Source organism: Anser cygnoides, chromosome 2 (genome assembly GCF_040182565.1).
Source record: "Anser cygnoides isolate HZ-2024a breed goose chromosome 2, Taihu_goose_T2T_genome, whole genome shotgun sequence".
Taxonomy (NCBI): Eukaryota; Metazoa; Chordata; class Aves; order Anseriformes; family Anatidae; genus Anser; species Anser cygnoides.
The window spans coordinates 73,631,221-73,657,500 of NC_089874.1; the positions used below are offsets into that span (position 1 = coordinate 73,631,221).

At 38.3% G+C, this 26,280-nt stretch overlaps 1 long non-coding RNA gene across 1 annotated transcript in view; it reads right to left on the minus strand.

Moving 5' to 3' along the window:
- Nucleotides 1-13,747: 13,747 nt before the first annotated feature.
- LOC125183749 (uncharacterized) overlaps nt 13,748-26,280 on the minus strand; it is a 47,617-nt gene continuing 35,084 nt past the window's right edge. Inside the window, exons 3-4 of the long non-coding RNA XR_007166275.2 lie at nt 16,133-16,203; nt 13,748-15,899 (exon numbers count right to left, since the gene is read on the minus strand). This is a non-coding gene — a long non-coding RNA (uncharacterized lncRNA). The remainder of the gene's footprint in view (nt 15,900-16,132; nt 16,204-26,280) is intronic.

Below are 26,280 nucleotides of genomic sequence, written 5' to 3' on the forward strand. Positions count from 1 at the left end.
TCATTTTCCCTTCTTTTTAGTAGTGTTTTCAATGAGGATGCGTAACTGGGATTCACTTGAGGGATGTCACAAGGAAGCTTCCTGCTAGATAGTGCATTGTTAGGTTTGTAACCAAGGCCATCTGAGACACCAGCATTCTATATCAGACAGCTTTATCTTTCTGACTGCATAGGATTTTTTGTGTGTTAACTTTTCTACCTGAGCAATTGGTTCAGGAGAGCTACCCCAATAAAGAGTGGATTCCACAACATTAGTTTTACTTGTACATAGGCTATACTAATGTTATTTACACGACGCCAGTCAAGATTCATGTACTTTAAAATATATACCTAATAATAAAATATTTTATTGCAATGTAGTAACTACAGAGCTGAGGAATGAAGAAGAAAAGAAGAGGCCTACATACATACATCTAATTGAGAAAAGGTGAAATGTATAACTCTCCAGGTCTGGAAGACTTACATGCCAGCACAACTTCACTTCAAGTTCTGCTGCTCAGATCTCCAATCATATTTCAACCCTTCTTGTTGCCAGAAACTTGAATTAAGGTAAAATACCACAGATTCTTTTTAAACTTCAGACCATGTTGCTGGTCCTGGTTATAACAGCCTCACAGAAAGTCATATTAGCACAAGTGAACTGGGCATCTAACTCCTATGCAAAAGCAGGAACAAATCGCCCGGGGCAGGGGCGGATAAAAGCACTTTAAGCTGGTTTGGCCGCCATGAGAAAGGTTTGTATAGTAAAGCTGAAGAGGGACTACAGGAATAATAGGCTACGAGACAAACAACTCTGAATCATGTGCAGTAAGAGGACTGTATGGGAGAGACCTAGATTCTTTACTTGATTTCAAATTGATAGTAGCTGAGAAAGGGACCTCAGCCCCTTTGTAGTAAATACAAAATAGCTCATACATACCCATAGGCAATGCACTGAGAGAAGCCAATGGAAATGAATAAAGATTTTCACATTAGTTCTTGAGAGACACGAGACAACCTGTCCACCTTGGTGTGTGTTCACCTACCCTCCTTCTAAGTCTATCAGTTTTCCAAACAGCTTCACTATCAACATAGAATTTAAAGCACTCTCAATAATAAAATCAGCTATTTCCTGAGGAGAGCTACACCTGAGGAATGCCTTGTGTCAGAACGCATTCAAATCTGAAAGAATGTACTGTAGGCATTACATATTGGAAGTGCCATAGTCAAATGTTCGAAGTTTTTACAGCTAATTCTGCTTCAGTCCCTAACATTGCATACTATTTTCAAGACAATGCATTTAGGTATGTAAACCAAGTATCTTGATTATAAAAATAAGTTCATTTGAGCAGAAAGGCAAGTGAAAAAAATTATCTTAAACATACTTTTAATTCTTTCCTTCCCTACGCACAACAATTTTTAGAATAATCTGGGTATGCACACTGATTGTAAAGCATTTTGAAATATTGGCTCTTAAACCTGAATCATTGCTTTCAGGGCAAATGTTCCTGGAGGAGCTCCTGTAGAATGCAAACAACACACATAAAAACGTCTTTAAAATGGCTAGACTCAAATTCACCCTATCCAAGTGCTATTTGGGTTTGATGGCTTCAGCCTGTTACCGTAAGCCACATATTTATTCCAGTATAAGCCTGTCTGCAAACACTTTGGATTGTAAATGGACTCCACACCTGTTGTATATTTACAAATTATTTTGTTTGGGTCATCACCTGGATTTGACTCCCCTCTCCTTTTCCTATTCAATTTGGAGTTCTGTGGATTGATTTAAAACCATCCATGAGGAGGCTCAGCATTAAAATTTGGATCAATATGTAAAAAAAAATAATAAAAAAAGACGACACTGATGTCACATATGTGTTTTTAAGGAACGGTGTTTTTGGAGTGTCTTGATCAAACCATCTCAGTTTTTTAACATAAACTTTGTCTGTATCCCTAGTAAGTTATAACTGTAATACTGCAACAGAGAAAGTAACAGATACAGGTAATCACTACAATCCACCTCTGTTATATATGCTTATTAGAGACAATAATAGTAGGTAAGTACATAATTTGTGCAGTTATAATTTGAGGTATTTTGAAAACGAGCATCATTTGTATCTCATGCTGTTTCAACCACTCATTTATATGCTCAGTCTTATCCACAGTGGGACCTCAGCCCTCTCATTTTGGAGCTGAAAACTCATTTCCTCAGCACAAAATTAAAGCATTTCTTGATCCCATAACCACTTATTCCAGAAGCAAGGAGACAAAGAGTATCTATAGTTCCACAGAGTGCGAAGGTCATCTACCTGACTGCAAATATATTGCACAGATATACCCTATAACATGATGTGACATGAAAATAGGGGAAGGGAGAAGCTTTCTACTTCTTGTTTGATAGGATGGTCCCCACTGAGATGATCCCTCACATTCTTTTTTTCCTGGGGAGTAACGTAATAGTCTTTGTTGCTTGGCATATAACAATTAGATACAAACTCAGGTCTGTAAGTACAGCACCATTTTATTCCAGTATTCATTTTATTCCAATATTCTTCTGATACTAAGTATCTTTCAGTTATGAAGAAAATTACCTGTCTTCAGATGGATGCTCAGTCTTAGTAGACCACAGCAGCCATGTGAATGACCTTCTTTCACTTTCTCAGACTATTCCAGTGATGCTATCTCATGTCTAGAGAACATCCCTGACTAGCAGCAGCACCTTTGCTGTCTATCACAAGTCCCCTCAATGGACTTCCATTGAGGAAATAGTGTAATGCCTCTATTTTTAAATGTATAGCTAAGAGACTGTGAGTCTTCGCCCCTTGGAATATGTGTTAGTCCACATGGCTCTTGGACACATACCAGTTAAGAATTCCTAACAAGTCTGGTAAGGACTGAGTCTAGAAATTAATTAGGAGGATATTCTTTGTAGTGGTCGGTACTCTATTGACTACAGGAGAAAAGGAGAGAAGTAGGGTGAGAACTTGGCAGTCAGTAGACTTCATTGATTAAACAGAGCTTGTTTCTTATGATCTACTTGTAGGCAGTCTGCTTGAGGTCATTGAGCTTTAAAAATGACTGCTTTAAAGCTCTAATTTTGCAAGCTCATCTGGTAGGTCGATTCTTGATAACACATGAAGCCCCATTAACAGCACAGGGATTTTGTGCAGGTGTAAGAACCTTCCCTACAGAATCAGCCTTGTAGTCAGCTGCAAAGCTCATTGTTGAAATAAATTATTTTTCAGTTACAAAGTATGTAATTATCCTACATATAATAAAATTCTCTGTACATCCTTTGGAGAATTCTGATCTATTCACTGGAACATGTTGATTCCTAATGCCAGTTATAAAATCACAAGCACTGACATCACAAATAATTATAGAGATGAACTGAAATACAGTTGTAAAAAAAGCTAATGGGTCATGGGTGTGCCATTTCAGTAGCGCTGGTAGATAAAATGTGTTTGTACTATTTCAATCTTTAATTAGGGGGAATACAATTTCACTGAGAACTAGACTCATTGTGGAGTTTGAATTTTATTCTCAGTCTTTTCACTTCCCAGAGGGAGTGGAGACTGTCCTTTTGAAAGCGGATAGGAGCCTCCTCCCTCCTAGCCTGGCTTAAGTCATTTTCTCTGACTTTGCAGAATTGTGACTTATACAAAGTCATAGAGAGCCAACGTCAGAGCTGCAAGTAGTTCTTCCATTCTGATCTGACTATTAGACCGGTGTTGTAACAGTGCATTGGATCAAAGGTAGGTGTGTTCTGAGGAACCTTTCTTATCAGACATTTAATAGATTTTAATACCATGTTGCAACTAAATTGGCATGCTTATGGAGTAAGACTCCTTTGAGAAAGCTCTAACTAACAAGCAATGGGAAAGTTACTTATTAAAAATGCACTAAAAAGATCATGAGCTATCCTTTTATAATTCCCTAATATTTTAGATGAAGAATCTTTAGCTAAAGATAACAGAAAATGCTTCAAAAATTCCCAAAGTATTTTTTTCTTCTGAAAACACGATTTGAGATTCATGAAAAAAAATATTATAGTCTCCATTTTCTGCCTCATAGAAATTAACTCAGGATATTTTTCAGGCAGCTCAGTTAAATCTTATTTACATTTCCTACAATAAGTGCAGTGAATGGTTTGTCTATGAAGATTTCCCTAAGTCTATGAAGATTTCCCTAACATCCAGATGGTCATTGTAATCTTATCTCTGAAATACTACCAAAATGTTTTCATCATATTTATCTTTGGCCAAGGCCTGGTAGCCATTACAAGTAACAATTACTACATGAATAAGAAAAAAAATATGATCTGGCTTCACTTCATCTCATTTTAGTTATCTAAAAGTTACTTATTAACTCTGAGCTAGTCACATAGGTCTCCCTTACAATCAAGGCATAGATTTAGGAACTTCAGTAAGGGCTCAGCCAATGCCTTCAGACATTTAATCTGCATTTCAATTAATTATTCTTGGGAAGTGCCAGTCTCTCTCTGTTGACTATAGAGGGAGCCTTGACAACTTAGGTAGAATCTGGCTTTTACATGATTGATATTAGTGAGATGAATCCCACCCTTACAGGAATCAGAAAGACAGCAATCTATTGCTTCCTAACACAGTGTCTTCTAATCTTTTTGTGAGTGTCACATTGGCATATTATTCCAGCTGTGTTGATGTTGGTAATTTTTAAAAATAAAAATAGCATAGAAGTATCCATAACTAGATGCCTTGCTGCTTTCACAGATGTGTTTTGCAAGAAAAATAACAAATGTCCTTGTCCTGTTTGCTTTAGCCCTTTATATTTTCAATGCCCTCCAGTTAATTTTGAATTCTTTAAAATGAGTTTTTGTAAGGATATCAGATGATGGTGATGATTCCAGTTGCCTTCAAGAGCTTCAACTAAAGAATGTGCATGTGTGCAATGTATGGAACTAACCTCTGTGAATGTTAACCTCAATATCTATGTTTTTTAACTATTCTGTACATCTGAAGCCTATACAACACAGATGATCCACTTGTCTCAAAAAATGATGACACAGAAATGTCTAAACTTTGGTCTGCCAGGGATGCATTATTATTCCATGTATTGATAAGTCAAAAACATTGTAGAATACTAACATATTGTCCATTGTACCACTAAACTGTGCTTGGGGCTAATATGTTAGAGTGAGAGAGTTAAGAGTTTTATCACTGTTGTCTCTGTAAAAATACAAATGGAATCAGAATTAGGATTTGTCTTACTGGAAGTAGATGTCAAGTGTCTGGTTTTGAGCTTTTTATCTAGACTTCTTTTATATTGAAAGGGAGATAAAATAACACTCCTAGATGTGATTTACTTAAGCATAATGTATCTAAAATAGGTCAGATTAATTATTTTCTAAAAGTTCTCTCTTTCTTTCTTTCTTTCTTTCCTTCCTTCCTTCCTTCCTTCCTTCCTTCCTTCCTTCCTTCCTTCCTTCCTTCCTTCCTTCCTTCCTTCCTTCCTTCCTTCCTTCCCTCCTCCCTTCCTTCCTTCCTTCCTTCCTTCCTTCCTTCCTTCCTTCCTTCCTTCCTTCCTTCCTTCCTTCCTTCCTTCCTTCCTTCCTTCTTTCTTTCTTTTTTACTAGAGTGGTAGCAATATAACTAGCTCAGATATAAAAGCACTTATTGTAGAATTAAGCAAGATTGATCAAACCCTGCTGAAGAATTAGGGTCTCGTTATTAAAGGTGGGATTTTGACAGAATCTAGTGCGTGTTAAGGTAATAGGAAAAACATTAAGTCTTGTTATCCTCTGAAAAGCTAAATCAATCGCTTAGTGCTAAAGGGGACTTGCTGTAGCACAGAACCTGTGTCAGAATATTTTGATGGGATGATGACATGTAGAAAGGCAAGATTTGTGATTGGCAAAACATCTACCAAATTGTTTGCTCTATCCAGTTTCTGAGTACATGCCTGTATTCCATACAACTTTCATATTCTCTCTGTACCTCTCCATATACCTCAAAAGGTCCGTCAGTTAATGATGAAGAAGCAGTCCATCATAGGCTGGACAATAAGAGAGACTCATGAAACAGGGAGTAGTATGGAAAACAAAACAGATTTTGTTGTGTTTACACAGACGGACATGGAAGCATTGGTCAGTTAGGACAGACAACAGTACTCTACTCTGCATATTTTTATTTCTTTTTCTTAAATTTAGCATGCCAAAGAAGTTGCAAAGATTAATTAGATTCATTTTGGTGACACTGAGCTATCTGTGAAGTGTGGGTATGAGATAGCATATCAAGAAAGAAAGGCAATAAAGAGATTGGTTTATTTTAAAATACATTCAAATTCACATTGAAAGCAAACCCAATCAGGAAACTTCCTTGAAATGTCACTAAAACTAAGGGTACTTAATAATATGAGAGGAGTAACTTGGGGTGGATTTAGTGCATATTTGACAAGCAATTGCAATTTTTCTACATTATGTTAAAATCTGGACAGTATGTATGAAATCATGAGGACCAGTCCCTGTACTATTAGAATTACTTTTACACAAAAACATTGACCAGAAAGGAAATAATGAATAAGTTACCTGAAGTTGTATATTATATATAATATTGACTGAATAATTTCACTACTGTAAAAGCCTGGAACAGGAATAGTAGGGAATCATCTGCTGCATTTTACACTTCAAGGCCCTATCTTCCTTTCTTCAAAATGTTACATGGCAAATGTTATAAGGAATACATGAGTATTCCAATGACCTAATCTTTGACTCTGTGTAACACAAGCCAAACCATATAAGTCTGCAATATCACCAACACCTTAACATCTCTTTGAGACATCATGTAGAAAGATATCTAACTCAGACCACAAGTGCCAAAGAATGAAACACGTCCTTCTAATTTGCTGTCAATTTTCAGTCAGTTAAAAATAAAAATAATTTTAAAAACGACATACTTTCCAACCAGCATGTATCTAGTATCAGCTTCAAACATTAGATTTCATTATAGCCTTTCACCAGACTTTGATGCTTACTTGCTTCTGCATCGAAGAGCGGTATCTGCCTGCATACCTGAAACATCACATGGGAAGCTTATATTTATTTAGTTGTTATGACTCCTATGTCCTCTTCCTAGTCATTCATTCCAGAAAATGGTCTCCCATTTTAGCCATTCAGCCTCCAGATTTGTTTCTAAGAAGAGAAGACTAACAGTTTATTGCTGTTTACAATTACCTGACTGGAGGTTGTACAGAAGGTGACACTACACTCTTCTTGGAGTTGCACAGTGTAAGGATGAGAGGAAAGAGATATGGCATGAAACTTGGGAAATTCTCACTCAATATAGGAAAAAGATTTCTAACTATGAAGGTGGACAGACACTAGAGATGCCCAGAGAGTTTGTGGAATCTCCACCTTGGAGGCATGTGGGGCCTGGCCAAACAAAGTCCTGGAAAAGCTGCTTCACCTGGGCCTGCTTTGAGGACAGGGCTGCACTAGAGACAACTAGTGGTCCATTCCGGCCTGTGTTCAGTGATTCAGTGATGCTATATATCTGATCTTGATTTTGCAGGTTAAAAATTCATGTTTTACATATTAACCATTACCATTTCCTCTGTGGTAGCACCAAGGACCCCTCAGTAGCACCAAGTATCCCACACCCACCAGCACTGCTGTGGTGATCAATTACAGGGAATTCCTTTCAAATCTATGATTCAGTACAAGAAAACTCAAAAAACAAACAAACAAACAAACAAACCAAAACAAACCAACCCTCATGTAGGTCATTTTATTTAAGAGATATGGAAGAAAAGGTTGGAATAATTGTTCAGTTCTAGACAGGAGCTGATATACTGAGAATTCATGGAAATGTCTTGAAAAGTGGGAATATGCCTGCAAGGTCTTCTTTAAAAAAAGGAAGGTATTCTTGATATGATAGCAAAGAAGGAATCATTGGAGACAGTCAAAAAGAAAAGAATTCTAAAAAAAAATGGTCTTTGCAGTGGTGGTATGAATATTGTTTTTCTTAAGAGTGGACAAAAAAAAAAAGTTGTAGTGTTTGAACATAAAGATTATGAACACTTGTAAAAGAGTTATAATTTTGAGGCTATCTACAAACTCCAGAAACAATATGTAAAATGGAAACTTAATCTGATTTTTCAACCTAAAAAGCTTTCTGTATCACCTGCATGCATGACAAGCCTGGCAATCATGTTATTCACAGCAGTTCTAAAAGAGGGAAATTGTAAGGACTAACTTGTGAATAGAGAAGCGGGTGACATGCTTTAGTTACACTGCATTTGAGCTGATAGCTAAGAGAAGATGCTGAAGTTGAGAGACGAGCCAATGAAGTAGAGGTATTAATTTTGTATCTCCACATGGAGATGGTAGTTAAACTTTAGTTTGTGGATGAAACTACTGAGACAAAGGCAGAAAGGAAAAAAAAAGTCAGAACTTCATGCAGTTATCTATGAAGGCAGAGGATCCTTGAAAATACATAGTAATGGAGTGATCTGTAAGAGAACTCCAAAAGGACAAAGTCATTGAACTCACTGAAGCTAAAGAAGGAAAATAATTCAGCAGAAGATTATGGCTATTGTGTTAAGGGCAAGAGACAAGCATGGATGGCAAGGAGAGGGCACTGATTTTGAGTCTTAAGCAGATGTAGGTCAATATGGTAATACTGACTGTAACTCTGACGGAATGACAAGGTGAACTGAAAGGTTCTGAAAGGTCAGCTGCACTGAAAGGGAGTTGGAATCAGAGCATGAGACTCCTGGCAGCAATTGCGGACAGCATGATCTTAGAGAGTGGAAAGAAGGGGAAAGAAGGGGAAAAGACTGGATTATTTATTTATTTATTTATTTTTAAACTTGGGAGAAAATAAAACAATTTTATTAGGAAAGGTCAAGAAAATGGAGAATTGATGAAAAAAGCAGGCAAGTAATATGAATGGATAAGAACACCTTCTGATCTGCAAGGGAGTCACTAATGGAGTCAGAGAAAGTCATCAGACTAAAAATCTTAGCATGAAGAAGATGTAGTTGAAGTAGAGGAAGGACAGGTTAGCTAAATTATGGAAAAGATTACATCACAGTTCGTAATTTTTCTCTGGAATTAAATCAGTGGCTTCTGTCACAAAGATACAAGTGAAAAAAGTACTGAAGGAAGGCATAAGAAGTAAGCTGCAGGTAAAAAGAAAGCAGCTAGAGTATGGAAGTCTGTCAATCTGAAGAAGTAGAGTTGTTTCATTTGAAGATAGCAAAATTGAAAGGGAGAAAATACATTTTTTAGTACAGGAAGTCAAACTGTTCACAGAGCTTTCCACTGAAGATATCATGCAGCATGAACAGAGGAAGCAGATAATGAGTCTGGCCAAGGAGCTGGCATGCTGCAGCAGCTCACATCTTCTGCAACACTTATGAGAAAGATTTTGTATTTTCTTCAGATTATTATCCCAAATATTGACCACCATGGGGCTCAGTGTAACTCCTTGATGAATACACAAGTGACTTCCACATTAGGGTGACAGCTTACCACTTATGACTACCTATCATTCATCATGGTTTAATCTACTTAATGTACACTTCTTTGATTTTTTGTTTTGAGCTCAAATTACTCTAATGAGAGTGCCATACAAGACTAAGTTAAATTCACTGTAGAAATCTCAAAGTGTCATGATACTATCTTTGTCAGGAAAGTTTGTAACCCCTAAGAAAGTTATTAAAAAAAAAAAAAAAGATATGTTTTCTGTAAGTTGTTTTCATTTTGTATTACTAAATATGACAAGTTCTAAAAATTGTTAGACTAGACTCTTCTGACAATCCTGTTTTCATTGGTTTGTCTATGGACCACAAGATTTAAAGAACCTTGTGAAGACTTGATCTCTGTTGGATTGTGGGTGTTAAACTGCGGACACCTTCATGTCAATTCTCCTTTTGGCTTCATTGGAATGTGAAGAGGTTAGTTTTCTAATATGATTTTTTTTCCTTCCAGTTTACAAATTCTACTACTACTTCCTCCTAAATGAACAGAATAGCACAGCAGGAGGGAACATTATGTGGAATGTGCCTGCAGTCATGTTGGGAAACTGGGGACTGCCTAGCCACTACAAAGGCAAAAACAATGCAAATGATTTGTAGTTATGTTAAAATAAGTAATCAGATCCATTTTTTTGTTTTTAAGGACAGCAGGTAACTGTCTTAAATACAGATGTACTTATGAAGGAGGCAGATAATTTTTTCTTGTTAGCCCTTGTTTGTTTTTAAAAAAATAAGCAGTCGATCATGTTTATAACACTTCACTAACTATAAGCCCTGATTGTTAGCCAATAGCAAATCAAGAGAGGGCATCTAACCCATTAATTGCCATCCATGAATAATTTTTTTTTATAGCTGGAGAAGCCAAAGTGGCTGATTCTGTTCACTCAAATCCCTATTTTGATATTTGCTTCCATAAACAGGTATAACATAAACAGTTAACAACCATTAACAGGTTGCCCAGAGAAGCTGCGGATGCCCCATCCCTGGAGGTGTTCAAGGCCAGGTTGAACGAGGCCCTGGGCAACCTGATCTGGTAGGTGGCATCCCTGCCCATGGCAGGGGGGTTGGAGCTAGATGATCTTTAAGGTCCCTTCCAACCCAAGCCATTCTATTCTATTTTAAAATCAGAAGTGTTAAGTCATTTAAAACAAAACAAAGCAAAACAACAACAACAACAAAACACAACAAAACACAACAGCAACAAAAATCAGCTGTTGCTGAGTTATCAAGTTCTCTAAATATTTGAGCAGAGTAACCAGGTGACAGTGCTATATACCTTAAAACACATCTTCTCTATTTGTTCTACTTCCCTGATGCAGTTGGAATTTAATATATGCACACACAGCAGACTACCTGCAGGAATGACCACCTGCAGCAATGGAGTCTTAGATTATAAAACCATGAGATTAGCATAGGACCTGATCATAACAAAACCTAAAGAGTAGTTTCATTGGCTGCTCTGTAAGTTACCTTACTATCACAGTAATGCTTGCTTTGTCACCAGTTGGATTTTGAATACTTCCTGTAAAAGCAAGAATCACCAAATGTTCATAAAACCACCATGAAGTATTCTGGATTGATCTTCATATGTACTAGGCATTGATGGATGCTATAAATGAGTAATATTTGCAGGATTTTTTCTATTTATTTGTGTGTGTGTGTGCTCCTCCAGCTGCCTCCAGCTGTCCAGTGACAGCTATGCTGCAGCACATGGTTTGGCCTCATTCTTAACATGTGCCTCTAAAATTTCTATCTTATTTCCTGGATAACTTTTGAAAGAAGGTTCTGCTAGACCTTCTAATGAAAGTTGGCATATAGCTAGCATATTATTCAGGTATTTGGATATGAAGGGGCTTAGACATTGGTGGTGGTTTTTTTTTTGTTGTTGTTGTTGTTGTTTTCCATTTTGGCTTTCCAGCTTTTACACATGCATGGAATATATGGTGGAATAAGTTTTCAGCTGGAAACTGATAGACAGTTCCCTAAGCTCTAGGTGCTTGATATCCAAATCTTGTTTAAGCTTGTCAGTAAAGATGATAACATTTTAAAATTTATGATTTTGAGTCTTTTTTTTTTCTTTTTGCTTGCATGGATATTTTAGCTTAATGTTTAGTAAGCGAAAAAAGTAAATCAAATACTAGGAATTATTAGGGAAGTAGTAGAGAATACAACAGAGAACATTGTATGAATCCATGTTGAACGTGAATCTTAGATATTGTGTGAGGACATGCTAACCCCTTCCAACAACAGCACATACCAAAAAGGGAAACATAAAGCTGGAAAAGGTTTAGGTAAGAGCTAAAAGGACAGCTTCTATGCAAGCAGCATATAGGTAGGTTAGCTCTCTTCATCCTGGAAAAGATGTTTAAGGAGGAAAAGTCAGTCTTATAAAATTCTGAGTGTCATGGAGAAGGTAAGAAACTATTAATTGTTCACAGTCTCTTCTGATAAAAAAATTCGAGGGCAGTAAATGAAGGTGGCAGACTCAAACCAAGGAAGAGGAAGTGGTTCTTTACAAAGCATGCAGTTAAGCCACAGAGCTGTGAAACAGTGAGGATTACTGTTTACATAAGAAAGTACCTTGGGCTCGGTGTGTCCCTAAATTGCAAATTAGAAACAGAGTCACGTAGGTTGGAAGGGGACACCTAGTCCAACCCTGTGCTCCAAGCAGGCCCAGGTGAAGCAGCTTTTCCAGGGCTTTGTTTGGCCAGGTCCCACATGCCTCCAAGGTGGAGATTCCACAACCTCTCTGGGCATCTCCAGTGTCTGCCCACCTTCATAGCAAGAATTCTTTTTCCTATATTGAGTGAGAATTTCCCAAGTTTCATGCCATGTCTGTTTCCTCTTTTGAACTTCCAAGATGAGAGTCCCTGCCTGAGCTATTTTGTAGGTAAACTGGTCTCCATCTGTATCACAGCTATGTCTGTTCCTGGCCAAAGGACCTTGTTGTCTTGGGCCTGACCTGCAGTCTGATTTGCCTGCTAGACGTCAGACCTGGTTTATCACCAGAAAGTGGCCTGATTATCTGGATTTTTGGCAAAATCCAGATGCCATCCCCGTGCCTGCCCTCCTGCCTTTTACAGGGACTGCAGAACAGGGTCCTGGATGGGGATGCCCCTACCCTCCTGGCTGTGTTCTCTCCCTCATCTCCCCATCCTTTAGGAAGCAGCTGGTCCTTGTTTGCCATTTCAACATCTCTCTCACTAGTTGGCCCCCAGCCTGTACAGCTGCAAGGTGTTATTCAATTCTTGTGTTTGCCTTCATTGAACTTCATGAGGTTCCTGACAACCCATTTTTCTAGCTTATCTAGGAGTAAAAATACACAGGAGGCAGTTATCTTATTCACCACCCCATGTTTCGGTATCATCTGCAAACTCACTGAGTGCACTCTCTCACCCAGGTTGCTAATAAACATGTTGAGTGGTATTGCTACTGGTGTTGACCTCCAGGGACAATCACTAGTAAATGGCTGCCTGTTGGACTTCTTACCTCTGATCACTGCTCCTCAAGCCACACAGCCCACCCAATTTTCTATCTACCCTATCATGCACTTAACCAGTCCATATCTTACTTGTTTGCCTGTACGAATACTATGGGAGACGATGTCAAAGGCATGCTAAAGTCAAGGTGTGCAATATTTACTGCTCTTACATTGTAAACACAGCTAGACGTCTCATCACAGAAAATCAGTTGGTTAGACACAATCTGCCTTTGGTAAACACATTCTGGTTGTTCCCAGTTACCACCTTCTCCTTTCTGTGGCTGGAAATAGCTGGATTTGCTCCTTGACCTTCTGAGAGACTGGAGTGAGGCTGACCAATCTGTACTTCCCTGTACTGTTTGCCCTTATTAAAGATGGGTAAGATGTTTGCCTTTTCTCAGTACTCTTAGATGCACCTAATCTGGTACAGTGGACTTGTATATGCTCAGCTGATTTAAGAGCTCCTTAATTGTAACTTCCTCTGCATTTTCACTGGCTCAGCTAGTAGGTAGTGGGAACCAGGCAGCCAGAGAGGAGACCTAGCCAGTGAAAACAATGGCAAAAAAAAACAACAGTATCTCAGCCTCTTCCATATCCTTTATCACTAGGTCCCCATCCGCACTGAGCACCAGGCCCACAATTTCTCCAGCTTTCCTTTTGCTGCTAAAGTTGTTCTTGCCCTTCACATCCCTCACTAGTTTCAATTCCAGATGAGTTTTATTTTTCCACATTCTTTACTCCGTACTCAAGAAATGCTTCTATAGTCCTCCTGGGTAGCTTTCCTTCTTTGTACATCTTTATTGTATTTTATTTTGGCCTCTAGGGCAATCTCCAGTGTGATTCTACTGAGCAAATCCCTGAATAACCCAAAACTTGCTCTTCTGAAGTCCAGAGTTGTGATCCGACTGTTTGTCTATTTTGTCTCAGGATTTTTAACTCCATGATCTCATGGTCACTGCAACTAAGACTGCCCTCGACCTTTACATTGGTGACTTCCTAGTAAGAATGAGGTCTAGTTGACCATCTTCTCTAAAGAGCTTCCTTATAAACTGTCAAGAAATCTTCATTGACATGTTCCAGAAACCACCTAGGTTGCTTGTCTCCAGCCCTGTTGTCCATGCAGCAGATATTTAGGTGGTTGAGCACCAAGGAGTATCTGGCTGTACGACTGTAAGGCTTCTGACTCTCCAGTGAAAGCTTTGTCTATGTCTTCTTGATCAGGCAGTCTGTAGCACATGCTTACCAGAATACCAACTCTGTCAGCCTGTTCTCTGGTTCTTAGCCATAAGGTCTCAGGTGGTGCCACTTCACCTGTTCCAAGGCAAAGCTCCATGCTCTCTAGCCACTCCTTTGCATAGAGTGCAAACCCTCATCCTTGCCTTCTCAGGCTGTTTTTCTTCAAAAGCCTGTATCCATTCACTGCAGCACTCCTGTCATGTGAGCTGTACCATCATGTCTCTAATTCCAATGAGGTCACAGGTTTACAACTACATGGACTTCTAACTCTTCTTGTTTACTTCCAGGATGTATGCATTTGTGTACAGGCACTTGAGATGTGCCCATAGCTATGCTGATTTCACAAGGGGAATGTGAGATCCTCCACAGTCATGTTGTCTCTCAGATGCTTCCTCAAATTGCTGACTACTGGGAGAGTATTTTAAAAAGTATAATTATATGTTTGTTCTATTTTTGCACTCTTCCACAGACATCTGCTTTTGATCACTGCCTTTGGTGTGTACCTGAAGAATTGCCACCAGCAGGAGGGGTTGTGTCTGTTAAATTCTGATGTCAAGTGTAGGACATAAACTCAAGACTCTGCAAGACAGTCAGAAAATCTGCTGCAGAAAAACTCATAGCTTTGAGCCTAGTACCTCCACCCCCGCTTGGCAACCATCTGAAACAGGATACTGGGCTACACAGACCCAGTACAACCATGCTCATATTCTTGGGTTGCTGCCCAGAGCAGATATGCAAACTGAAATACCTCTTTTGTTCCTCTGCCTTTTAAGATAATACTTGATTTGGAACTTCTGAAATTCTTTCTGGGTGTTTTTCGTAATTGTTTTTTAACTCAGTCTTCTTGATGCTGAGTAGTTCTTCAATCTGCTCGGATGCTAATTGAGATATCACCTAGAAAAACCATGTTGTCAGCAAAATCCAATTCTCCTAATGTACTGTTGCTGAACTTGGCAATGCATGTGTTACAGCAAGACATTTTTTTTTCATAAGCAATGAATGACAATGCTTACATAAAATATGAAAGAACACTTTCCTATTCAACACAGTCTACATTAAACATTTTAACATGTACTCACCTTGATCCTACCTTAGACTGAGTCCTATATGAAGACTCATTAATTTCTTTTTGACATATTGAATATTTAGATATGTTTCAGAATGATTCATCATGATGCTGTCAAATAGTTTCTGGAAATTTGTAGTTCATATAACTTTTGTTTTTGCTGCTCCATGCTCAATTTCAAGACTGCTTTTAGACTGAAAAAATCTGTATAACACATGACTTTCTGAATCAAGCCTTGATTGATTGTCCTTTTGCTTTCTTTCTTACATTCAAGGTGATACTACAGGAGATTTGGTATCACTGATAAAAGCATAATACATGTCAAATGCAGCAAAGGCATAGGATAACTTGTATTATCTTGATTATTGTGCTATTTTCTTATTGTTCTGCAAATCAGTAAGGTTGCTGAGGCATATCAAAAACAAGCATCAGAACCTCTCCAAAGAGAAGAAATTATGTGGCAAAAGTGCTAACAACATGTCATAAAGTACAGACTTGTAAATGTTTACTAGAACTAGTAAAAATAACTGAAAACATTGGATATATTTTTAATTTTCCTCACGGTTTAAAATGTATGTAGCCCAGCTGTCAAAGTGATGTTTTTTGGAGATGGTCCAAATACCTGCATTATAAATAGAAGATGTCATCAGGTCTGTCTCATTAGGTCTTACTCCCTGTTGCATTATTCTAGACATAGCCATAGAACAGCAAACCCACCCTGTTCATCAGTTTTTGGTCCTCCCCAAACTTCTGCTCAGAGCAACAAAATAAAAGGTCTTTTTATTCCTAAATTTCAGACCAATGAAGTTATTACAAGCATGAGACTCTGCAGAAAGGATGGTGAACACACCCTACCTGATAATGAAGAAGCTGCCCTCAGCATCTTTTGCACAGCACGTCTAGGCAGGTCCTTCTAGCAGTTATACCTAAAAAACAATGAGAGGAATGAAAAAGACTGCAGAAATGGGTACAGAAACATCAGAGATATGTTGTCCTGTTTACTTCATGAGCTATAAACCCTGAAATGTGTACAGCATGGATATTGGGTTCTCAGCTCTAACCCTTTCACTCTACATGTCTATTCCTCTTGCTGATGTAGACATATCCTCTGTATTCCCCATTCTACATGTACTGACCCCTCTCCCACCTCTTTAAACTGGCAGCTCCACTCAATCTGCTTCTTCCTCTATATGAATGAGGAGGAGGAAACTGTTACCATACTCAAAAAGATCTTGAAAAGACATTTTCTTATTTCCCCTTGTTCATATGCTTCAGTGTCTTAAAACTCACACTTTGCATTTAAGGATCATTTTAAGTCAGTTAAAGGAAAACAGAGTTGTACTTGAATAGGAGAAATTTTGGAAAGGGGAAAAAAGCCAGGGCATTAAAAGCTAGATGAATATAAAAGCAAAATATTTTTAATGAACACAGATTATTTAAGGTAACATTATGAAATTGTTAATGTCACTTTCTTATGGAAGATATAAAAATCAAGACAAACAAATAACCTAACTAAAAACCATGTAGCCAATGGGTAAGTCATATACTAAGTAGAGGAGGAATACTTTCACTTGATCATTTCGCAGCTGAACAGCGGACTGAGATTCCTCCAGAGAGGCCTCTTCTTCTGTAGACTTTGTTTGTATAGTAAGAACAATGTCTGAAAGAAGGTATTTCAGTTTCAGGTCTTTGTTCCACAGTTTCCAGCCTCTTGACAGATTTAAATTACATACTTTTTCCATGACAGGGAGAATATTGGATAAAGAATTGTGACCTGATAATTTATCTGCTGTATATTTAACTTTTAATATTTTCACCTCTGAGAATCAAACAGGTTGATATTCCTCAGAGTCTAGGAAATGGATTTTTAATTAGCTACCCAGAGAATGTTTCCAGATGATGGATGTGAAGGTGATTTTAGTATTCTGTTTGACTCCTGGCCAATGATGTTTACACTGTATTTTAAACTAGGGTTTAAGGTCAGCCTTCTGGCACAGCCGATCTATTGAACACTGGTCATGTCTGGCATTGGTCTCTGCAGGGGAGAAAGACAAGGGAAGGTGAGGACAGAGGCAACAGTAGTTTCCATGATTCCACTAAGGTGATATGGGAGCTTGCCTGAAGAGTTCTCTTTTTCCTTTCCGTAAGGCAGAAGGGATTGGATCAACTATTAGGCACAACTAGCCAGCTGGCACTGGGGAATTTCTTCTACAATGGAGAGAGATGGGGAACTCCAGAGCTACATGAACTTTTCCTTTATCCAATTCCTTCTCCTTCCAGCAGCTGAGCAGTATTAAGTGTTCACATTGCTAGGATGATACCGAGAGGAAAAACTGCATTTGTCTCTCATGAGCTGTTTCCCCATCTTGCCTTGGGGGGGCAAGGCCCTGGAATCAGCAGACGGAACTGCCACTCAGCTGATACAGGAAGTTGGTATGGAGGAAAAATAAGCCTATTTAGTTCCAAAGATGTTTTACGTCTACCCATTCACCAAAGTACATTCCCAAAAGACATGTACTTATTATTTGCAAGCTTGATCCTAACTTATCTCACTGAATGTCCCTTTAAGGTTTGGCAAATTTGGGGCCTGAGCTAGGGGACAGGCAATCTCGGATTTAGATTCAACAATGTGAATGCAAATTGGGTTAGATTTTCAACTTAGAGAACTGACTAAAAATGAAAACATACTCACTGAATTGATACTCACCTAAACTAAAGGAACATCCTGCTCTTAATCCTGTTGGGATAAGTCTGCACATGTCTTGCTTACAGCCTGAGCTAACCAGCTATGAGCTAGATGTGTAGCTGTGGTTACTGCAATTCCACGCTTGATCTAAAATGCCCTACTGAACAGTATGATATACCAAACTGGGCTTAGCACTAGGCTTACAGTGCTATATACCCTCCAGTCTAACATAGAGGTGTGCGAGGCCTGTGCACCTGAAAAATACCATGTGGGTACACCACTGGTCCAACAACGTTAAGGAGGTGAAAAGCAGTAACATGAAGGAGCTAGAACAGATAAGAACTTGGTTAATGTGAGCCCAAGAAACCAAGACTGCTGAATCCTGTGTTTATAAAAACAAAGCGAAAGACTACTACTTCTCTTAGGTCATTTAACACCTACACTGATGTCTTGGAGAAAAAATATATAGTATACAAATCAACATTGAGGGAAAGAGAAAAGAAATGAGAAAGGAATTAGAAATATTGGCTTCTTCACATGTTTACATGAGGACTATTTGCTAAAGAATGTACAAGAAATTAGCAAGGAGGCTGCAGTGCAAAGTACAGTCCCATGTGCAAATTACTACAGAAGAAGCAAGGGTACGAACTTAAAGTGTTTCTGTTACTGCATGTTAACTGCCAGGGTGCATATCTGGACTATGTAGTAAACATGAGGTTGTCTATGCTATGATGAAATAGAGGTAAGCTACATTGCTTTATGATATACGATATATATACAATAATGACATACAACATCTGTTTTCACTATCATAAAGTTCTCACTCTAAGCTTACCTTGTGTTAACTTATTCACGAAACAAAATTCTGAAAAGCATTGAAATAAGTTATTGAAATTTGGGTTACATATACAGAGACTATTGAGACATTACTGAAATGGGAAGTAAGTATTTTTCGTCTAAAAAATTGGCAAGTTCTAGTCTATTTAGGTTATTATGCTGTATAAGTGACCCTCAGAGCACTTAATTCTGCACTCTTCACTGCCAGAAAGATGAAGACAAACTGAATCGTTCACTGTTGCTTAGTATATTAATGTTCCTACTTTTTAATCCTATCACCTATAAAGGTAAAGGCCTCAATACCAATTACGATCTGTCAGACTGAACAAAGAGCAAAAAGAAACATATTTTGTGACAGGGCAGAATTTTGTATATATAAAAGCAGAGTAATCCTAATGATTTCAGTGGTATTATTTCTGTATTACGCTAGCAAAAGCGAGATCAAATTCTGTTACAGCTTATCTCTATATCACTAAAAATGACCTAAAAAAAACTTTTTTTTTTTTGATAAAACCTGTATGTATCACTCTTAAAGGGATATCTGTCTTTACGGTTGACATTAGAGTGCCCTTTCTTTTCAGTCTAAGTTGTCTATTCTTCCATAAGCTAGCTAGAAATACTTATTTCCCAGAGAAGCATATGGTCTGGCTTTGTGAATGATAAACCTCATGGGGTAGCTCCTTACTGGTTAAAAGGTTTTCTGAGAATTAATCCTGAGAATCTGAATGTAAGGGAGAGATATGGGAACTATAAACTGGATTTTCACTCACTTTTTTGAAGTTTCTATCTGCTTGAAGGGACTATGTATCCAGAAAGCGGGAGGTGTTGGCTGTTTGAAAATTGAAGCTGTTTTAAGGTGTCACAAATGGGATACAGAAGTTTAATGGTCATTTAAAAAATCCAAACAAACTGTAGACAGGTATATTTTAAAATATTTTTGAACCTTGGATATATTTAACCTCTCACCCTTAACTTTAAAAACTAAATTTAAAATTGCACTTTGTACTTTACATTACATTAAACGAAAAACAAATAGCTTTCAATTGATAACACTCTGTGAAGCAGTTTATTTGTTTTTAGAGGTAGGTTGGACAGAAGAGATAATAAATAATTTTGTGGACTCAGCCTACTTATTATATCTTTTTATATATGCATTATGAAAATTTGTTCTAAAAGATTCTAGCAACTTAATACTTTTTCCCCAGAACTGTGTGTCACATTTTACATGCAAAATATGTTATGGAGAACATATTGGTGCATAACTACAGTAAAGTATCTGTTCCCCATAGTCTGACAAGAAAAATAGTTGGGGCAGACCACTGTGGGTTTGAATTTTTTCAGCTTGTAATTTAGTACATCTCCCCCTGTCATCTGAAATGTCCTTCACATCTATCAGTGCCTACAGGATTTAAGGCCTACTCCTGTATAGATTAAATCAATGTTAAAACTCATTAAGTTTTATAAATATAGGATAAAACTTTTAGACAGGCATGGTCTGAATTTGAAACTTAACTATATCAGATCAATATAGAATAATGTGTGTTGGTTTAAGCAACCACATTAAAAATACTTTGAAAATCATCTGTGCATCATACTTTTAGAGGACAACATAATGTTGACTAGAAAGCATATGATGACACATCCATATCTTTGAACATACTGAAAGAATTCAGGCACAGGTCCTAGTATAAAAGACTATGAAATGAAACACTGTTTTCAATGCTGACAAGGAAATAAGGACCCCAGAAGTGACTGGTTATTGTGCTGCTTACTTTGATTTCTGTCTGAGACATTTATCCACTTGTTTTGTTTGCTTTCATTCAGAGGTGTTTATCTTGAGGCCCTTGCTTAGTTTTTGCCCCATAGCCCTGAATGCAAAAATTTGTGCCTTCTCTTGCAAGGCTGCATCTTCTGCTCTATGCCCCCTGGGGGGCACAAGGACATAATCTCCTCCTTTGTACAGAAGTAACTATATTAGCAGAGTCTCATCTGTTTATCCAAGGTCAGTGTCTACCAGGAAAAAAAAGCCATCTTGGGATTTTCAATAATAAGACATAATTAAGAATTCTTTCTTATTTGGCATCACCTGTAGCTCAGCACCACTGCTTTCAGAGTAATCCATAGGGTCAGTGTTGCCATAAGAGAAAAGCTGCCACTCAAGAAAAGCAGAAGCATTGTTCCTTGCTATTTTTACAGTAGTACTATCCCAGTTGGACTCTGCTTACATTGTAAGAGCTGATGCAATCTCAGACCTAAGTGGTGTGGCCACAGGCAAATAAAAGAAAACACAAGCATAAATCTGGGAGATTTCTGTTTGCAACAGCAATGCTTCAAGCAGAAGCACTAAGCTGCACTTATCCCATTTGAATTTTGCTTTTCCAGTCTCTCCTAATAAGATTCACTCATATGAGCTAAGTATTTCCCTCAGTAACCATCCTTGCATTATTAATAACCAACTCAATTTTGCTTGCTAGAATAAGAGCTCTCCTTTAATATGTAAGATTAGGTTCAAGTAACAGTCCTTCATGAATGCATATATTATCAGTCTTTTCCACTAATTGGTCTCAAAGTATGTCATCAGTCTTATCACCCAATCCACATGGTTTGGAAGCTGTTCTCCAACTCAGATGCTAACATTCAGCTAAAGACCTTAACAGTCACATAGGGGGAAAAGCTGAGGCAAATGCATTGTACGTTAGCCATGGTCCACAGAAAAACCAGCAAGAATGAAGAGATAAAGGTATCCAATCCTCTTAGAAGAGCCACCATATTACTACATGTGAAGGAATATCAGAAGGGAAAATCAGTGATGGAAGCACATGACTCTGGACTTAATCCTTCAGTGCTTAATCCATTTTGATGAAACAGGTCTATCACTGCAGTTAATCTCTGAAGGACGTGTTTACCTTAAACAGTCCTGCTAATTGTTAGATTATTCAAAAACAGATACAAGGAACACAGAATTATGTATTTCTGATTGTAAGAGGAACAGTCGGATAGTCAGTCCTCTAGTAAGTTTACTTTTTTTTTTTATTTAGTATAAGAAGACTAATAGTTGTAACCTCTAAAGCAAAACTGTATATAGTCGATAGAACAGGATGCAAAGTCTCTGCTTACCACTGGCTGAAGCCAGATTTATTTATCTTAGCTCTTACTCATTCTCACATTCTCAGCTTCATTATCCATGTGGAAGATGCGACTCCTGAATAAAAGTATTGGAGCCAAGGGATTTTTTTCTGCATGACAATTTTTTTTTTAAGACATCAAAGTTGGTCTCGGTTCTGAGGGACGGCACAATGGGAGCCATTAGGCTACCAAGTTATGGTTAGCCAGTTGTGTCAAAGGAATTTCCTCCTCATGAATTTCATTATCCTCATCACACAGAGCTAACATCTCATCTGCCAAGGAGAGATGGTATATTGGCACGCCCTTGGGAGTGTTTTTATTCAGTAGGCTGAAGGTTCTGTTACAGGCTTTAGCATATAATATCTATATATGTTTCTACAACTGACATACTTACCGGTTACCTCTTCCTCACTGGCACAAGAACAGTCATCTACAGCTGTAACACAACACAAGACTCAGCAACATCTAAGACCCACACTGAGTGCCTCTTACTGCTCCAGCGATGTCATTTGCTCTCTGAGCAGACTCCGGCTTTACTGAAATGACGTGCTCTGCTCTGTCTGCACACTAGGCTGATGCACAGTGGCTCCATTCAGACATTTTAGATCTCTTCTTGCCAAGCTGAGTCGGGCCTGTGGGCTTTACACCTCCAGACCCTTCCAGAGCCAGACCCTAATGTCTTTGGCAGACAGCAAGGCCCTGCAGTACAGATCCATGGGCCCCGTTTCTCAGGCATGTTGACCCTTTTTGGCAGCCGTACATAACTCATTTGCCTTGAAGAGCTCACCAGCAGCAGAATTGTGTGAGGGGCTCCATGGGTCTCACCCTGGAGCCAGGGAAAGGGTGGGGAGGCAACAGCTGCTTCCCTCCGGAAGGTTCTGGTGTCTCGGAGCACAGGTGCTTCAGCTGCACAAGCAGCAACATGTGAGGGCGCAGCCAGGAGAACTTCGTTTTCAGCTGACTAACCTTTTTTCTTGGCAAGAACCAACATTTCCTTGTATTAAAAATAAATAAATAAATAAAAATGAGGAGAGTGCATGAGACAGAGCTATTTTCTTCCTCAGCATCTATTCTGGAGCCAGGGAGAATGCACTAAATTCTGTGTGTGTGTAATGAGCTGTTTGGATGAGAGCATTTTTCTGTTGTGGTGGAATCAAGGAGCTTCAGGCTTTTGATCAGCTATTTAAACAGTGGGTTTTCACCACATTTTTACTACTTTTCTAGAGGAGATGCATGACAAGGGTGTCCACCCTACCCATTCCTCCCTGCATCTCCATTTTCTGAGATAAACAGTCTGCCTTGGGGTGATGTGATAGGCCTGCCTCGGCCTATCTTGGCCTAAGGATGATGCATTTCAACTTTTGTTGAAAACCTCGGGATTTAAGATCTCTTTTTTTTTTTTTTTCCAGCAAATTGGAGTCATTTTCTTTCACCTAACAAGAGAAGGATTTTACTGGTTTTCCACTTTCTCTTAACGAAACGCATTGAGCAAATTTAACGCAGCTTCTCAGACTGTTAAATTGGATTTGTCCAGATGGACACTGTTACAGTCCTCCTTTATAGGTGGGATTAATTTTATTAAAATATAATCCTCCCATGCTTACATTATCCCCTTCAGACATTCCCTTTTTAATCTTTTGCAAAGTAGCATTAACCAGTTTCTGGCATTCATTAAGAATTATATTAAGACACACCTTTTTAGGCTACAACTGCTGAGAAAAAGCAAACCTAGGATTTCCTTTTCTTAGAGTCCCTCTCTGCGCCAATCAGATAGGAACGAGAAAGACGTGGTTGTACAATTCCCTCCAACCTTATGTCCGCAGGGGTACGAAGCAGTCCCCTGACCGCTGACCAGCGTTCTGTGACAGAGGCGGCTTTGCTTCACAGCCATGGAAAAAAAACACATACAGTCCCACCGCCTGGCTTTGAGGGAAGGTCTACAGAGGCCTCTGTGATTTTCCATTTCCATCCCGTGCAGCGCAAGGCCTGTGCACCACTTAAATCCCAATCAAAATAGGGCTTAGGTAATAGCCTTGGCAGGAGGGCGAGTTCCACCCACATTCCTTTGTGCTCATCTGGGCTGGAGAACCAGAACTGGAAAGCAGCATGTTTTTTTATGGCTTGGAACAGAATACTTACTGTGCACCTACTTCAGCTTTGTTTCTGACCATGCTTTGTGTGAAGCCAAAAGCTACCGGAGTATATGCTGTTTGTGTTATATATTTAGAATTCTGTGATTGAGTTGAAAGAATAAAAATAAGAAATCTCTGCCATTCATTAATCTTGTGCTGGGAATAAGCAGAGAGAGACTTCTCAATTCCATTATTTGTCTCAAAAGAGATCCTCAAGTTTCCAAAATCCTATCAGCCAGTTAGGAAACATATACATGGTACAAAAAAGTAAATAAATCTCTTTTGATTTGTCTCCTGATTTCTGGCAAAGCCCTGAAGTATACATACTTTTCTATTAATTATAGCATGTTGAAGTCCACATATAAGTGAGAAATAAAGGAGAACTTAATATATACATTAAAAAAAAAAACAAAAAAAGGAAAAAGCCTGCTGAAAAGCCAAATAGAAAAGAAAGTAAGAGCAAAGAGAAAAGTAGTATTTTTGAAATTATTTTCTTTTTAGCTAAAACACAAAACCTTGGCAATAATATTATACATTTCAACATATACTAAACCCTAAATAAAATAAGATCCCTAATCTGTTTTTCTAAAAATTGTTTTACTTAATGTCAAAATAATTCTGATACTGATACACCCCAAATGATTTATGAGAAACAGAAGCATATTTCTGGTACAAGTTGTTAGGTAGACATAAAACGAACACACCCACAGCTAGATAAAAAGGTAGCAACAAGCAACCAGGAGATCTGAGGAAGAACTGTGAAAAAAAAAATCACTGGAAAGAAGAGATGTAAAAAAGAGAAGGTGCAGCAGAAGTGTCTGAACACATTGGTAGAAGGGTTCACTACATGCATGCTCTTTTTTTCTCCTTTCGCTGATAAAAACAGGTTTTCAGAACACTCGTAATATGTTATTATCAGTGCAGCTAAACCATAGCAGTTATTGCTCAGTTTTAATAATATTACTTTATACTTTGTTGTAGTTGCCTAAGAGAACAGTTCTGAAACAGAAAAACCATTCAGCTAGTTCACTTTCTTACATCTGTATTTTTGGAGGGAGCGAATTCATAAGGGTATCCTAAACTACCCTGTCTATCAGTATTTGCACTCCTAAGTTTTTAGCCTTTTTATGAACACAGTGTCAAGACTTGGCATGCTATCAACAATGAATTAATAGTTTTGGTCTTGGATGGGTCAATGCTATTCTTGGAGATAAATCTCAGCTACATCTTCCTCCTACAGTAAGTATCAAGTTTGTAAACAAGAGCGGGAATCTCTGTTAAAACGACTGAAGCATAAACTCCTTGTCTCTATTAGCTGAGGGCTGAAGTAATCATTCTTAACTGAGGAGATCATCCAGACCAAAGCTAATGCTGAATTGGATCAATCCATCCAGTTTTCACTTGTATCATATGACAGTTGTAGCCAAGCTATTCAGCCCCATTCAGATGAGGACCACATTAATCTGACAGACACATTGTATGATATTATCTTGGCAGGATGAAGCTGAAATTCTCCAGGATGCCCAAGCTCTTGGCATCTTTAGTCCACCCGTATCTTAGATTGCCACAGCTACACTCTTACAAAAAATCTCAGTTAAGTCACTTAAAATCAACCCTAGAATTTCCCAACTCTTTTTCTCTATACATTTCACATTCTAGAAATAATAACAAATCTGTAACATGGCGGAAAGGATATTCAAGTTGCCTTTATGATTTCCTCTCTTCTGGTTGGGGTATATCTATATATGTTGTCACTTTGAGTTCTCTCTGCATTGCTCTCATTAAGCCACATTGCCACCATCTGAGTGGACCTAGATAAATAACTGTGCATAGCACTAAACTGTGTCCCATAGACATATTCACAACTGCAAGTCACTGGGTTAGCAACTGGAGGGCAAATATTACTAGGTCGGATGGTGTAACAAAACTCTTGCAGATAGGTTCTGTCAAATCTTGCTATAGAGTTTGAAAAGTTATCTTCTCTATTTGCTCACTCCAATTTCTCTCTTAGTTGTTACTGTACCTGTGCAAGTAGAAGCAAAATGAGACAGGGCAGAGCCACTGCACTTCAGAATTTTAGCACCAGATTTTTAGCACTTAAATTCCTTTGTAAACTCCTGTGCTGTCTTGTTTTTATTTAGTCAAGAATGCCAAATAAAATTCTCATAAGGTATTACTGGTCCATATCATCAAAGGATCCAAAGAGGCTAGGCTGACTTGTG